At 33.2% G+C, this 15,836-nt stretch overlaps 1 protein-coding gene and 1 long non-coding RNA gene across 3 annotated transcripts in view; both read left to right on the plus strand.

The window, feature by feature from the left end:
- SEMA3A (semaphorin 3A) overlaps positions 1–15,836 on the plus strand; it is a 313,391-nt gene that overhangs the window by 239,946 nt on the left and 57,609 nt on the right. The gene's annotated exons all lie outside the window — the stretch shown is intronic.
- On the plus strand, positions 2,350–8,913 carry LOC118497079. Its single transcript, XR_004899633.1, has 3 exons — positions 2,350–2,362; positions 6,177–6,182; positions 8,841–8,913. It is a non-coding gene; the product is annotated as an uncharacterized LOC118497079 (long non-coding RNA).

Raw genomic sequence — 15,836 nt, forward strand, 5'->3', positions numbered from 1 at the left:
AACTACTTTCTCTGTCATACATTGTCCAAGACATACAATCTCCTTCAACCGGTGTGTGTAAAATTAGATGGCACTAGTGACAAAAGCAGATAAAGCTTTGGAATAAAGGTTTGCTCAGAGGCAATCTTTGGAAAGTCACTCTATGTTTTCCAGAGTGCTGAGAAAATGTACCTGGATAAAATAGTTAGGATATGATATTTTAACATTTTTTAACAATGAGCTGAAAAAGTACAACTCTGAAGAATGGCCTATTAGTTGCAAATTTTGAACTTATTTCAGAATTTACAATTGAATGGTGAGAATAGAAAAATAACATTTAAGGATATTATTACACTCAAGAGAATCCCATTTTTATTTATTTTTATATTTATTTTTATATAATATTCTTCATATTATCACATGTGTGCCATTTTTCCCCTTTGACCACCTCTACCATTTTTAAATTAAAATCAATGAAAATGACGCAATATCTTGGAAAATTCTTTAAACTAAAGCCAACTCTCTTTTTCCTAAGTTGTTAAATTTTTTCTCTCCAGTCTCACCATCAGCTGAATGAATACAGAGCCTGTCTATGCCAATTTCCTCTCCTAGAGCCACGGCATTCAGAGCTCAGCCGGCCTGAATAGGGATTTACTGCTGACTGGGTAATCTGGGTTCATGTGTGCAGTGACATCAAGCAAGGGATTTGCCCAGAGGAGTGGATGCCCTCACAATGTGTGTAACCATGGTGTGACCGGCCTCTCCGACATGGCTCTCAAAAGATTTCCCTCTGTGAAAACAGAAGCCTGTTTGCAAATTAATTAGTTTCTGGCGGCAGATTGATTGTTGACCCAGAGTTTGTAGAGTGGAAAAACAATCAGATTAGTGTGCTCAGGGTAAAAGACCAGTGTGCAGTTGCGTGTGGCTTGCTCAACTATTGAAAGTATGAATGGACTGAAACAAATTCTCTTCTGAGAAGCCTAGGCAGAGGTTAAGTGTGATGAGCCTAGAGCTCCCCAGCAGCAGGGGCTGGGGAATTAAAGGATTTTAGCCAGATAAAGCTGAATGGTGGCAAGCAATGCCATTGAACTTTAATGGAATGGATAGTTTTGACCAACATGCCCTTCCCCCACAACAAACTTAACTATGTTCTTATCCCCTCAGTGGAAGGAATAAGTTTACAGTATTATTAAATGTATGCTTGACACAAATAGTTTCATAGTGGTAGATTTCAGAAGCTTTCAGACTGGAAAGTTTTAATTACAGTGTCTCAAAAACCAATATGATAATATCTAAATGAAAAAAAGTTTGTAAACTAATGCCTTTTCTTTTTGATACAATGTTGTTCATATGTTTACCCTAACTTGTTTGAGCTATAATCTTCAAATGCCCAATAAAATTAATCCTGAGTCATAAATCTTGACTCATGAAAATTTGTTTTAGTCAGTAAATCGTTGTTTATGCTTAATTTTGTGAGACTACCTAACACAATAAGCCTTATGTACTTTCCCTTTGTATATAGCACTGGCAGGGATCTCCGTAAATACAGCTCTGTTGACTATCACAACAGTTTTCCATTCAAAAATCATTTATGTCTCTCAGTTTTCAAGTGAATTGAATCCAGATTTCACCCCCTGTCAGGTCCTTTGCCATCTAATCCTAAGTGACCTCTCCAATATTAAACACCGACACACTGAAATCAAACAGAGTTCATTGTCCTCAAATTTACCATTTTTTTCGTTTAACCATGCCGTTCTCCCAGTGGAGTTTAATCTTTCCCACCTTTGAATCCCTAGAGCACACAGATGCATGTTTGTTTCTATTACAGTGCCTTATACTCTAGATTTATCAGATAAGAAACAATGCAATAAATCTGATTCATAGGCTTTGGGGTAATTTGCCTGAGTTTGCATCTCAGGTCCTCCATTTAACTACCTTTGTGGCTTTTACTTTACTTATTTGCATCACCCATTTATTATTTGTAAAATGGAGTTATTTCTAGTACCTTATACTGTTTTTCTGAGGATGCATGAGACAGTTCGTGTAAGACAGTGAGAACAGTGAATGATAATATAACAAATGCTCATAATAACTATGGTTGCTACTCTCATTTGCATATCAGCTCTCTACATAGCGCATAATGCTTGTTTGGCACATCCATATAGTGAACAATATGAGTGAACACATTAACAGTACATAATGCACATTTGGCAAATTAGGATTAAAATAATAATCAAATTTTTAGTAAAATTGAGCTCAACAAAATTAGCATGTGAAAAAATGAATTGATGTACAAAAGCTAAATTTCAATAAATGCATTCTTCTAAGCATTAACTTAGCTCTAGTAAGTGCAATAATCACCACTAAAATAAAGAAAATATAGGTTAATTTTTATTCATTTTTTCCAGTACAGTTTTTAAGAAGACTGACTACATAGATAACTACAAGAAAATTATTCATCCTGCTGTTTCACAGCTTAGCTTTTAAATCTTTCCATGTGAAGACATCATACATAAATTCTGGGACAGTTGTTAAGAGAATGGAATGTATGGAGTTCAACCATCTGCCTTGGGCACTGAGCAACTATAGGCAGTTAATGCAAGCTGTCTGTGCTCCGTGTTCCCTGGTTTGAATGCAATAATAAAAATTCCTTCTTTGTTCAGTTGTTATGAGGATTATGTATGAGTAAATTCACATAAAGCATTTGGAATAGTCACTACCATTACCAAAAACAAACAAACCAAAAAAAATTAGTTGATGTTTCCTGGCTTTGTAATATTATGTAAGACTTTTAAAGAAGGGAGCAATGACAATGCCTAAATATGTCCAATAACTACAAAAGGAGTACACGATCTCACTAACTCAGCAGCCACATATTTCTAGGAAAGCAACGAGAGTGGTTCAGGGAAAACAAAAGATAAAGTGATAGTGACCTCTGCCCCTTCCTTAGACTGAGTCTATATATACAGGATTTCTTGCCTAACAATATCTGTACATTTTGAAGAAAATGAATCTACTGCTCCTTTGCTTCCATAAGGGGAAAAAAGATTTTTGTAAGCTTAGTGACTTACTTATTACTATTACTTACACATGACAAAAGACAGTAATATGCTCTAAACTTCATATATCAACTCAATACAAATTACCAAAGATTATCCAGGATAAGAGGCTTTAAAATGTTTTCCTGATATTATAAGTAAGGAAGATTTAAATGTGTTTAGATGCCTTTAAAAGGAGCACTTTCAGGTTAGACATATTTGTGTTGCTATATGATTAAAGAACTAGATAAGAGAGAAATCAAATCTCCTTCACCACTGACCCCAGCCTCCCACACCCTGCTCTCAGAAATCTATTGATTTCCTATGACATTTTTGGATCATCACATAGACTGTGCATTTTAAACAGTGTGCCATTATATATGTGGTAATATTATTATTTTTAAATATATTGAATCAAAAATAATGGTTTGCTTTTGAAAACATTACAATTTATTATTTGTAGTGATTTTATTTATTTATTTTTAATATTTTATTTATTTATTTTTAAACAGAGGGAAAGGGAGGGAGAAAAAGAGGGAGAGAAACCTCAATGTATGGTTGCTTCTCACACACCCATTACCTGGGACTTGGCTGCAACCCAGGCATGTGCTCCGACTGGGAATTGAACTGGTGAACCCCTGGTTCGCAGGCAGGTGGTCAATCCACTGAGCCGCTGCAGGCAAGGCTATTAGTAGTGATTTTATAAATTAATGTGAATGTGCATGTTTTACTCATTAGAAATATAGTTTTTATTATTTTGCTTGATGATTTGATAAATATTTCTAGATTTAATGTAGGCTGACAGCATGAGGGACCCATGAAAAAAATTTGTCTTTGCAATATGATTATACTTTTCTCTATTCATATAAATCCAAATAATTTCCTTTGCTCATTTAATTTCTGATTTTAAAAGATCACAAGTTTTTAATATCATAGAGACCCATCTTATTTATACATTTATAAAATCCCACATGAATGTGTATAGGAAGTTTAGGACAGCAGATTCAGCTTTCTATCTGGGAACCACACTGCCTTTTCTGTTTAGCACACAATGGGATTGATGTTACAGAGAGCACAGAATTGTGCTTTGGGCCTATACATTGCATTATGACCCATTTATAATGCATTGGACTTCGAGTCCCTGATCCTGGAAGTTAAATAATGCCAATGCTAACATTTAACTGATGACTGCCATTTAGTTGCTTAACACCCAGAGAGTCAGTATTTATCAAATGTTTTCTAAACACATTTAAGAATGAATAAAAAATTATATCTTTGTTTTGGAGGGTGATAAAGCAATTTTGTAAATCAAACAAAAATAAATTAATCTGGAAGACAGGAAACAAAACACATGTATTACCATAAAAATTTTGTGGTAATACTCATTTTAGGGTGAATTAAAGGGAAATCTAATCATATTAACAATCCAAATTATGGAATTTGGGCTTATATGCCTAGGATAAACCAATAAGTTACAGGATCTATAGTCAATAACCTTTATGTATTTTCTTTAATCATAAAATATTTTGATTGAAAAGAAATTATAAAAATAGTGGAATAGTGCTGTTTGCCATAAGAAGGCTAATGACTGACCTCTTTTTAGTTTTCTTTCCATTACATAAAAAAAGAAAATCATAATCTTCATAGATAGTAAGGTAACTATAGCCAGCTCTGATCAATCAGTGCCCAAACTAGTATATCATAATTGCCTTTGAAAGACCTTGAGATAATTGGGTTAATGAATCTTAAAATGGGAACTAATCTTCCACATTTCCCCAAACTGTAACTACTTTCGTTTTCTTCCTTTTCCACTTCTAAGTCCCGAGTGAGAGCAACTTGAGGAAGAAAAGAGGGGTTGGAGCTCAGACTCTGGTAGACTGTCGCCCAGTCCCACGGAGCAAAGCCTGTTGGTAAAGACAAAACAGTGGCAGCTCCGAAGAGAATGGTAACCATGTAGTGAAGATTTACAAAACTTCCAATAAATTTACTATTGCTCCGATTAGTTTTGTCTTCTTGAGTTTGTATGAATGTGCTGCAACTCCATTTTTTAATACTGCTTATAAGCCACTCATGAATTTCCAAACTGTCCTCAAAAAGACCAGAGTTATCAAAAGATGTTAGTAAAGGACATTCTAATAATAATAGCAAAAGTGAAAGTTCCTCTAATACATTTTAATGCATTTGAGGAAGCTGAATAAATCATGGCTAGTATGATTGATTACTTGAAACTATTTTGTGTTTTCTAGGATGGAGAAACGATCGGTCATCATAAAGAAAAAAAAATTTTAAACAAATCTGTCCATTGGTAGAATGGGAGGGTAGAATGGCAAAGAGAGATGAAAGGGAGGGAGGAATGAAGAAAGAGAAATATAAAATGATTAATAATACTTTTCTGATTAGATTTATAGCATCACAAACTAAAATAAAAATCCCCAAAGTGCATCATAAAGTCTTCTAACTAAAGTTCTAACCCCGAAGTTTATAATGTACGTTACATGTGATACATACTTAAAAATATTTTCACAGGCTTACAGCATTGTAAAATGTTACTGGAATATATACTCATTCTTAAGAATGCTGAGATTTCCATTTCATATCTGATTGCATGGTTGACAGTAAAAATAATCAAGATACTAGGTAATATGATGTAATAGAGGTTAAATAGCTCCATTATTAATGGGAAGTTAAGAAAAGATCACTTTAATGAGAGATTAAACTATCCAATTTATTGTTTAATGTACTTATTTTCTGTTTTTTAATGAGGATTTTCAGTTCCTTCCGGTCTCATCATTTCACATCTCATTCCACAGTGTTTCTATTTTTCTGTACATAATTTGTTTATCAATCACCCAGTTACTAAGCTAGAATGCTATTCTGTCCTCTTCACCCTGCAGCTGTATCTTGTCCTCCTAGGTCACTGATAATGGCACATTAGCTAGCTAGTTACATTTGCTAGCTACCAACATATTACTCCAGGTAACTTGCATTTTCTACACCCATTAGACAACCTCTATATACCAAAAACTGTTATAAGAGAAAGAGAGATCCCTTTTTAGCAAATGGAAAACCGTAGAAGCCTTGGCACATTTATGAGGTCATATGCATATACTTCCAAGGTATCTTAATATCTTAAAACCATAGTTTAACCTATAAAGTAAGGGAGGAGTTACTACTATTAATTTTTTAATGAAATGTGAATTTTTTTATTCAATCAATTTTCAGGTTTAAAACCAATATCAGAACTGCTGTCTGAGGCTTTCACTATGAAATACTAGAAAGATATGACAGCTTATAAGGGAAGCTGCCTTTTGTACATGCTTCTTCAGCATTCTCTTCGAGAATACATATACAAGAGAGTTCAGAAAAAATGGAAACCCTTGGAGGTTTTGAAGAAAAAGATGGGAATCAGAAAAACTATAATCAACTATAGATTTTTAGAAGATGTTATTTTAATGGCACATTTTACTAATTAAAAAGAGATTTTAAGAGGGGAAGTCATCCCAGAAATAATGAGACAAACAGAGATTTGTGGTTCAAGAAATAGTCAGGGAGTAAGGAGAAACCAGAATCACTGTTCTTTTATATTCAGGGGTTTTAGTGGTTCAGCAATAGTACATGGTGTGGGCTCTTTTCCAACAAGTAAGTAAAGCCTCTTAGGGTACTCTGAGCTTTAATAAATATACAACAATTAATTGACAACAATAATTGTGATTCTTGACACAAATATTTTTCTAAGAGTAAAAGCATTTCATTTGGTTTTAAGATTTTAATTCCTAGTTAAGTTACTTAAAGCAGGAGTTGAATAGAAGTTTTAAAATGCATGATCTGCATAGTGTTCTTAAGTAATTTTTATTAAATTAATTAACACCATTTGCTACAAAACTGATACATATCAATAGTCATACTGCCTTCCTTTTCTATCATTAAACAAACATATAGTAATTTTCCAATTTGGGGAGGTTATTATTTGAGTCTGTAAGTTGTGCTGCCTTTTTATTGTCTGCCTTTCCAGTTACAGATAATCTATAAACACTTCTTTGTTTGGCCTCAGGGACATCTTGAGGACTATTATCTTAAAAAATGGAAAATCTTTTCTTTAATGTATTTAACTAATATATGTATATTTCTAAGAAATGTATGTGGTCTAAGAAATTTATTATAATAATATGTAATTATATAAGACTCACTAGAGTGTTGTTCAGATAATGGTTCCATGTGTTTTACTATGGATATCATGGAAGAATATAGAAATAGTAGGTCCATCAGATAGTACAATTAAATTTATTTCAAATTTTATTTTTAAAAATGACATAAAACCCATACTAAGCTAATGTAGAAACATCAAACTGGTTTAGAAAATACCTTTATTAGTCTTGATTAGGTGTCTATGGAAATAACTTTATATTAGCACTCAAAATACATAATCATTCTTAAATAAGAATTAACAGAAAAGAGTTGCCACACACACACATACAAAAAAGCATAAAATTAATAGAGTCCCTGAACTGAAAAACAACCAAAAATTGATTTAAGCATCAGCAGCAATTTTACATCACACACACCACACTGTAAGTGCTGTGACATTTCATATTATTACAATGAATATTGGAAATTTTTAATAATTAAGGCAATAATTTGAAAAATTGATATACTTATATAAAAATAATTGAAATAATTGTGAACAATGGAAATCCTATGTTTACTTAATGTTTTATACCCTCAAAATGCTTCCAATAAGATTCACTTTATTCTCACAAAAACCTTGTAAATAGTGCCTATGGATTATGCATATATGTTCTTTGGCTAATCTCTTCATCTTCCTTCATCCAGTCCCTTGCAACCTCCTCCCCTCAGGGATATCTGTCAGTCTGATCCATGCATCCATGTCACTGATTCTATTTTTTTGTCAGTTTTGTTCATGAGTTTCCACATATAAGTGAGATCACATCGTGTCTCTTTCTCTGACTGACTTATTTCACTTAGCATAGTAACATCAGAGTTCATCAATGCTGTCTCAAAGGGTAAGAGTTCTTTCTTTTTTATATCCACATAATCCATTATGTAAAGGTACAACAGCTTTTTTATCTACTCACCTACTTACAGGCACTTGGCCTGTTTCCCAGTCTCAGCTATTTTAAATAACCCTACAATGAACATAGGGGTGCAGCTATGCATTCTGATTGGGTGTTTTGGGATTCTTAGAGTATACTCCCCAGAAGTGGGATCTTGGTCAAAAGGTGGTTTTATTTTTAATGTTTGAGGAAACTCCACACTGTTTTCATCAGTAGCTGTACTAATCTGTATTCCCCCAATAGTGCACTATTGAGGATCCCTTTGCTCCACATCCTTGCCAGCACTTGTTTGTTGGTTTATTAATAATAGCCATTCTGGCAGGGGTGAGGTGGTATCTCATTGTATTTACACTTTGTATCCATGTGATAATTAGTGATGGTGAGCATTTGTTCATGTATCTACTGGCTACATGCATGTCATCTTTGGAGAAATGTCTATTCAGGTTCTTCTCCCATTGTTTAATTGGACTGTTTGTCTTCCTGATGTTGAGTTGTATAAGTACTTTATATATTTTGGAAAGTAACCTGTTATCAGATGTCATTATTGGCAAATACATTCTCCCATATGATGGGTTTACTTTTCATTTTATTGATGGCTTCTTTCACTGTACAGAAGATTTTTAGTTGGGAAAATTGGACAGGAACATGCAGAAAAATAAAACTGAACCACCAACTTACACCATACACAAGAATAAACTAAAATGGATAAAAGACTTAAATGTAAGTTGCAAAACAATAAAAATTCTAAAAGAAATGTCAGACATCTTACATAGCAATGTTTTTTAATGATACATCTCCTAAGGTAAGGAAAATAAAGGAAAAAATAAACAAATGATACACATCTAGTGCATGCATTTTATTTATCTATTTTTATCCTCACTCACGGACATGCTTATTGATTTTAAACAGATGGGAAGGGAGGGAGACAGACAGGAAGAGAAATGTCATTTGAGAAAGAAAAATCGATTGGTTGCCCCGACCAAGAACAAACCCACAACTTAGTCATGTGCCCTAACCAGGAATCGAACCTGTGACACTCCAACCAAATAAGCCACACCAACCAGGGAGAATGCATGTCTTGTAAAAAGCAAAGATTTGACAGAGTTAAAGGATTCTATCCAATAATGGATCATAGAATGAACTGTGTTACTTATGCATACCTCAAATCACTGAAAACTCTGCTGGTGTAAACTTTTGCTCCAAAGAGTCTAGACCTCGGACCAGTGGCATGTGCATCTCTTGGGAGCTTGTTAGATATGCAGAATCTCAGAGCCCACCTAGACCTGCTCAATCAGAATCTCCACTCTATTGAGATTTTTACATTAATATTTGAGTCAGACTATATAAAACTACCAAAATATATTATGTTTGATTGTTAAAGAGACATAGAGACACAATGGCTGTGTTCCCAAATAGACTGTACCTTATTTTATCTTATCTTATCTTATTTTAATTGTTGTTCAAGTACAGTTTTCTGTCTTTTACTCCCACCCCAGCCCACCCCCCCAAACCTCCCCACCTCCCTCCCATTTCCATCTCCCATAGCTTTTGTCCATGTGTCCTTTATACAATACCAGTCTGCAATCCCACCAACAGTGCACTTTTCTCAACAACCAACTAGACTATCTTACATCTCTACTCAAATTGATGTGAGAATGCAAGAACGACTGTGTGAGTGTGCTCATTATTTAGACTCCATTTATTTCACGTGATATGGTCTAATCCAAACGGAAATTCTTCTAATATAAGCCTTCTTAAATTAGTGGCTTTTGTTTCCATTTAAACTTGGGAAATATAAACATTAAGCATCCTTTGAAAAAGGTTGGGTGGAATTTCATGCAATAACCACTTAACATGAACTCTATGTAAGGCTAGTACTGCCCACCTTATTCTGCTTGAATCCTTCTGCTGAGGCGGTGTCAGATTAATTCAGCTGCCAGCACCCTCTGGTACCTCAGAAAATCTCCCACAACTACATGTCCTGTTAGATGTTAATTATTTTTTTAAAAATTGTGGTAGAGTTTATGACTTCCAGTGTTCAAAGAAAACTTAGGTAGGTTTTTTTAGGTAATTTTCAGAACAGGTTAATATAAATTAACTACACTCTAACTGGGTAGTTCTTTTGGTTACAGCAACATCCCAATATGCCAGGTTTCTGTGGGTTCGATCCCCAGGAAGGGCACACACAGAAAGCAACCAGAGAATGCATGGATCAGTGGAGCAGCAAATCAATGAATGTCTCTTTCTCTTTTTCTCTCTCTCTTCCTCCCCCCATTCCTTTCTCTCTCTTTAAAATCAATCAATAAAAATTTAAAGCAATAAATAAACTTTCCTTCACTAGAGCTAGGCTAGGACTAATGCCTACCTCTAGTGAATGCCTAAATAATACTTTATTTTAAGTCTTATAAGGATGATAAAACAGCTATGTGGTACTTAAAATACATGATAACTTGTTTAACTCCTTGTAAACATCTTTTTTGTCAAAACATCCAGTAATGAAAACTAGGTAGATCTTTAGTGCAAAGAAACAAAATCAAACCCAAACAAAAACAAAAGATATATATGTTTTTTTAATGTTACAACATTAATTTGGTATTGCAATGGGCAAAGGACCTGAATACACTTCTCTAAAGAGGACCAATAGACATATGAAAAGATGTTCAATGTCAAATTAAAATCATAATGAGATATCATCTCACACCTGTCAAAATGGTTATTGTCAATAAATTGACAAACAACAAGTACTGGTGAGGATGTGGAGAAAGGGGAACCCTTATTCACTGTTGGTGGGAATGCAGTTTGGTACATCCACTGTAGAAAGCATGGAGTATGGAGATTCCTTAAAAAAGTGGTATCTGACTTTTGTGTCAGGGATCCCACTTCTGGGAATATATCCAAAGAAACCCAAAACACTAATTCAAAAGAACATAACCACCGCTATGTCCATTGCAACATTATTTACAATCATTAAAATATGGAAACAGCCCATGTCCATCAGTAAATGAGTGGATGAAACAACTATGGGACATTTACAATAGTATGGGATACTACTAAGCCATGAAAAAGAAGAAATTTTACCTTTTGCAACAGTGTAGATGGACCTGGAGAACATAAAGCTAAATGAAATAAGCCAGAAAAGATGAATACCATATGATTTCACTCATATGGAAAATCTAATGAACAAACTGAACTAACAAGCAAAATACAGGCAAACACATAGATAGAGAGCAGGATGGCAGCTAAGCTAGGCGGAGGGGAGGGAGTGAAGGAATTGAGCCAAAAAGAAAAGAGGACTCATGGACATGGGAAACAGTGTGGTGATTGCTGGGAAGAAGGGAATATAAGGGGACTAAATGGTAATGGAAATATACAATAAAAATATGAAAGCTAAAATAAATAAATAAATTGTAGGACTGAAATAGAGTACTATATTAAAAGTACTAGAGTCTCATATTAAAAGTACTTCCAAAATTTATGTATACATAACTGGCAAACTTCTCACTATTCACTTTTCATAGATGTAACCCTAAAAAAGAATAAAACTGAAAATAAGAGGAAGTTGTATTAAAATAACAGTAATTATTTATTTTTAACACATTGAGATTAGGGAAGTACAAAAAATAGTATCTAATGCCACATTTGATTTATTATTTCTTAAAGGATAATAAGATCTTACAAATTAAATAGGGTTTATAATAAGAATTATTTTCTGCAAATTCTAATTACTTTGAAAATTATGCTATAAATTATCTTCATTTCTGCCTTGAATTTCCTTCCCCATATAATTAGACATTCTTAAGTATCAAAACTATTATTGTCTATTAAGACAAAAGCAATACAAGCTGCTAATTATATCACAGTTGGACAGGTTTTACTTGTTTGAAGAGAGCCTGGATTTCTGGCATTTTTGAGAACATTTTCTGACCAGAGGATGAGAGAAGTGCTGAAGCTCCACCGGTGTTGCAATCAGTATAATTAGTTTCTATCTATAATAACACTCAAGTTACTAAAAAGTTGCCAAGGTCTGTGTCAAATAAAATTGACCTAAATCTTTCCTGGTCCCTAAATCATTATTTTATTTTAAGAATGAGGCCACATTCTTAACAGATACTTCCTTTTCCCTGGAACTCAAGTGCCTGATGAGAGGCACCTCAGAGGAAAAGCTCTGTGTCAATGAAGCACTTGAATTAGGTCTTAAATTATTACTATGCCTTATGAAATGGGCAAATATCAAAAAGGAAACTTTTCTGCTTAATTTATAAAATTAACTTTTTTTATTTCACAGAATAAAAATATTTTGAGATTACATATTCAGAAAAATTTTGGTAAATTTTATGGTTATATGAAAATTAACATTTTTTAATAAATAAAACTGGCCTGGACAGTGTGGCTCAGTTGGTTGGAGTATCATCCTGTAGACCAAAAGTTCACAGATTCAGTTGCTGGTCAGGGCACATACCCAGATTGCAGGTTCAATCCCCTGTCAGGGTGAGTTCAAGAAGGCAACCAATTGATGTTTCTTTCTCACATCACTGTTTCTCTCCTGCTCTCTCTCTTTCCTTTTCTCTCTCTACAAAAGCAATGAAAAAATGTCCTCAAGTAAGGATAAAAATATTTTTTAATAAATAGATAAAACTGTTACTGGCATTCACAAATACCAGTTTTGCCATCTGTAGATTAGAAGGTATTTTTCAGAGAAAAATAATATTAAGAACAAATTGAGTATACACATAATTTTTAAGAGAATGTTATATAAAAAATTAAATTGATGTTCCATATTTGCTTTTGTTTTTGTTTTGCTTAGGGGTTCTGTTTCTTGTTTGCTTTGGACCAAAATTTCAATTATTAATTTATTTTTGAATCATGTATAAAGTATGTGGGTGAGAAAATTGGACTTCTCTTCCTGGCACTGGAACCCTGGGTTGAAAGGCCTGGCGTGAGGCTGGGACCCTCCACCCTCTGGGGGAAGCTCTGCATCTGAGACATCCCTCCTGATTCTTACTGGCCACACTGAGGTGTGGGACCAACCTGTTCCACATGTCCACCCCTCCCACCAGTCTCCATTTGGCTTTTTATTTATATTCATACTTGTAGGACTTCTATTAGATTTCAGACATTCTGAATGATGGTCTTTCTGTAGTTTAAATTTTAATGTGGTTGTGGGAGGATTCAAGCAAGTATTGAATTTACCTGTGCTGCCAATATTAGCAACATCTCCGAATATCATAATGTGTCTTTTAAGATCTTTGTCTTACTTTTTAATCAAGCAGTTTCTTATTGTTGAATTTTAAGAGTTCTTTGTATATTTCGATAACAGTTCTTTATCAGATGTATTTTGCAAATATTCTCTTAGTGACTTGAGTTTTCATCCTCTGTATATAATCATCTTTTAAATTGTATTTATTTCCATGAAATGCATCTTAAACTTATATAGTTCTCTTTATTTTAAATGAGCCCTGGCCAAGTAGATCAATTGGTTAGAGCATTGCCCCAGCAGTCCAAAGTTGCTGGTTTCCTCCCCAGTCAGGATACATAAAAGAATCAACCAATGAATGTATAAATAAATGGAACAAAAACTTTGCCTATTTCTCTAAAAAAAAAAGACGATAAAAAAAAGTGAAGGCCCTGGCTGGGTGGCTCATTTGGTTGGGGCATCAGCCCCCACATCAGGAGGTTACAGGTTCATTTGATTCTTGATCAAGTCACATACTTAGGTTGTAGGTTTGATTCTCCAGGAATGCACAGGAGGCAACTGATGGATGTTTCTCACGTCGACATTCCTCTCTCTCTCTCTACCTTCCCTTCCTCTATCTCTAAAATCAATGAAATGTATCCTTGGATGAGGGTAAAAAATTTGTTTCTCAATTTTTAAACATAACCATTGAGTGAGATATGACTATTGATTGGAGAAAGTTAAAAGAAAGCACTGGTATTTTTTTTTCTTTCTCAGAGATTTAAATCACACCTGTACTATAGCTCTTTGGTGTGGTGAATTTTTTTTAACTCATTGCTTAACCACTGAAACTTTTAGAAAATAAATCACACACTTAATTGCACTTGTTTCATCTCATTTAATAAAGCAGAGTAAGAACACTGTCTAAAAAATTGATGAACTTTCTGGCAAAGGAAAGAAAAACCTGCTTTAATTTAAAATAGGAGTTAGGTAATACCATATTTTTTTGAACCTCTATCAATTTTCTCTTTAAGAGAAAGTTTTAGTGTGAAGTCATTGATTAAGATCATATAAATTATTTGTTATTATGGAGCACTCACTTTTCTAAATAAAAAGTTCTGCTTTCTTTAGTTGTAGAAAATGAAAGGTTGCTGTCTTGGTTTTCTTCACTCAAGTCCAAAAGTTATTTTTAATTTTTGTTATATACAATATAGCATAATTACTTTATGAACATAGACTTCACTAATAGCATCATTTTGTGTTTAGATAACAGAGTTTATATTATTCATATTCTACATAATTTCCCTTTATGTTGACATCTCCTATAATGCCATTGTAAAGGATAATTGTTTTTTTTTCCCACATCTTTTCAATTTTTATGGTTTTGGGGAAAAAATCTGTATTCAGTTCTTGATGTCTTTAAGTAATCAAAATTAATATCAAATGTTACCTGCAAATATACATGTATTATATACATATATGTGCATGCATTGTGAGGTAATAAAAATGTTCTTTCTGGATATTATGTCCTTCATGAAATTCCATCTGATCTTCTCAAAAAACAATTCCACCTAATCTAGTCATACAGTAGTTTATACACAACAGGATTCAATATAAAAGATGAAAACAGTTTATGATGATAGATGAGTGCATTAATAGAATGAATTTCTTTATTGCAGACCTAATACAAGGAATAATCTATAAATATTGCAGCTGTTTGTAGTTAAGAGGGAAGAAATGTCAAAAACTATAGAAATGCCTGAGAAATATTATATTATATTGATATATAATATCAATATATAATATAATATATTATGTTAACATAATATATTATGTTATATTATATATTATATATTATATTATAATATCAATATTATAGCTGGGAAAACAATGAAATCTAAAGACATCAAAACATTTATAATTTATGTTTACCATGATAAAACACAAACCTCTAAACCATTACACATAGTGTTCTTGTAAACAGCAGGACGTTATTACAAGAGAGTGGGAACATATTTAGAGAAACATAATCATTGGTACATAATTATCAAATAATGATAACAAATAGTCACATGACCTTGTGATATATCCATTTAATTTAATTAGATTAATATTTCAATAATTTTCCTTAAAACCTACTTTAAGCTCAGCACTATGTCCTGCAATTTGTGAAGTTTGCCAAAATAAAGAAATAATTGGAAGATACACATGATGGAAATAAATCAGTCAGTAAAACAGAAAAACAAAACCAAAATGTGACAAAATATTTTTAAGAAACATATAAACTAAATATTTATTTCCAATTTACTTTCTAAGCACAATTCAACATGTATGCACTTAAGTTACAGAAATGTTCCTATTTAAATAGAAGATGGTAGAGATCATAATATTTAAGTAAAATGAACATACGTGCTATCTAGATATAGAAAACTAACCATACACTGAAGATTATACTGTATCAAATTTGCATGTCTAAGAAAATCTAAGTGATGCTTAGTTCTCAGGTTCAGTTTATGCTTGAATTTCTTAATTTTGCTGTAGTTCAAGTTTATGACTGAGCCACAAAGATACCAG

This window comes from Phyllostomus discolor, chromosome 10 (genome assembly GCF_004126475.2).
Source record: "Phyllostomus discolor isolate MPI-MPIP mPhyDis1 chromosome 10, mPhyDis1.pri.v3, whole genome shotgun sequence".
Taxonomy (NCBI): Eukaryota; Metazoa; Chordata; class Mammalia; order Chiroptera; family Phyllostomidae; genus Phyllostomus; species Phyllostomus discolor.